The sequence below is a fragment of the Melospiza georgiana genome, chromosome Z (genome assembly GCF_028018845.1).
Source record: "Melospiza georgiana isolate bMelGeo1 chromosome Z, bMelGeo1.pri, whole genome shotgun sequence".
NCBI lineage: Eukaryota > Metazoa > Chordata > Aves > Passeriformes > Passerellidae > Melospiza > Melospiza georgiana.
The window spans coordinates 34,714,770-34,716,690 of record NC_080465.1 but is presented as its reverse complement, the minus strand read 5'-3'; the positions used below and the strand labels follow the sequence as shown (position 1 = coordinate 34,716,690).

The window sequence follows — 1,921 nt, the reverse complement described above, 5'->3', positions numbered from 1 at the left end:
GTTTGTTTATTGCACAAACAGCTGTTAGGTGCCATAACCAATTTACTAAATCAAAATCGTAATTTTAGAAGTCTTCATACTGAGAATCTACGCTCATATTATTCAGTGAAAGAGGACAGTGAAATCACACAGTGTTCCTACTATAACAACAAAGAGAATCAACAGACAAGTGATGGTTCCTCTTGTCTGTCGCCAGCAAAGACCTTCTGCTGGCAGCAGTCCAGGCCTAGGTAAGAAGCACTGTCATATTTCCAAGCAATTCAGGCTGATTGTTTTATTAGCATGAGAAACCAGGAGAGATCAAAACCGAAGAGGCTTCATGGCTCAGTCCAGACATTGAGTAGTGTTGTATTGCACTAGAAGTAGCTGTAAGGAGTAAAAATTCCACGACCACTATGAGACTGCATTTTTCACACTATCCATAATAATTTAAATTTTATAAAATCCCACTTGGCACCAGGATTTCTGAACTAATACTTACTAAGACTACTAAGACTACTTACTTATGCTAAGTAGTGTTTTAGAAAAACATTCTTGTAAAAGTTACAAGCTTCTGTTTGTTTTCTCATCTTAGTCTTAGACATCACTAATGGATTACATTTGGTATGCAATCTGTAATTACATTTCCTCAAAAGAGACTCCATCCCCTGCCGTGACTCGGATTTGAACCGAGGTTGCTGCGGCCACAACGCAGAGTACTAACCACTATACGATCACGGCAAGCCATCGGAAAGCTCATATTAAAATGAAGAACTTTTTTCCCTGCTGCTCTTTAAAATGTTGTATAAATGGTGCCACCTGCAGTTTACAATGAGTGTTAGCAGCAGCTTGGTCTAAACATTCTTACAAGTAATTATCCTCTCGAAATTGCTTCCAGGCTTATTTTACCTTGCTTGTAATCATCCATGCTTATCAGAATTGCCTAAAAAAAAGTTTTGGATTGTTGTAGTATACTTTCCCCTGTCCCTTAAAAATCTTTTCAGAGATATTTTTTCCTATTTTATGTGGCAGAATAGTAAAACAATTGTTAGTTATTTCAAATGACAGCTCTACCAGAAATCAAGCTACACAATATACAGAAAGATTATAATGAGGAAAAAGGAAAATGAGCAAACTCCAGGGCACTCAAGTCCTGTTTAGAAAACACAGGCTGCTTTTTCATGGTCGCCCTCTCTAGTTATATTCACTGTTTTAATACAAAATGTTGTTGCTTAATTGCCTTGGAGAGCACAGCAGCACCACCACTGCAGTGGTACATGTCCCACTGAATGTCTGAAGAAGGAGAAAGACATGTCAAAAAACTTACTAGATTGTAATATGCAAGATCAATAACACGTCTTCAGCAAGCTGAGATGTGGATTTACTCTGGATGAATGTCTGCACAGTGGGATAATTCATAAGTAGACTGTGCAAAAGAAGCGTGAAGCTGGGAGTTTAAAATGCAAATTTACTATATGGGCTCTGCTCTGTTCTGCCTGAGGAGCACAGGCTCTCACTGCCTCCATCTCAGGGTAAAACTCTGATGCCTCTTGCACTCACTTGGAAGCCCACCTTGCCACTGGAGCTGCAGGAGGGAAGGAGAGAGCATCTCTTTCTGGTGCTTGGTGGGGGCACTTGGAGCAAAAGGGCGCTCTAATGGTGGTTTGGACTGCTGTACTTCACCCTACAGCCTTCCTCAATGTGACCAGAATAGCATTTTTCACTCAGGAGTCAGCACACCCACAGAATAGGAAAATGGCATTGCTCAGCATCATGGAGGTGAACAAACCTAGGAAAAAAAAGTATTCAGTAGTATGTTCTCTGAAGTGTCTTGTTATTATGCCTGTGAAGGCAGAGCTATCAGAATGTTTATTGCATTTCCATATGTTTGGCTTTAAATAAATATGGCTTTTGGTTTCCTAATTTCAGATCTTGTTATTAC

General features: G+C 39.7%; 1 non-coding gene across 1 annotated transcript; it reads right to left on the bottom strand.

Moving 5' to 3' along the window:
* Nucleotides 1–648: 648 nt before the first annotated feature.
* On the bottom strand, nt 649–720 carry TRNAH-GUG (transfer RNA histidin (anticodon GUG)). Its single transcript has one exon. It is a non-coding gene; the product is annotated as a tRNA-His (tRNA).
* Between the last annotated feature and the right edge of the window lie 1,201 nt (nt 721–1,921).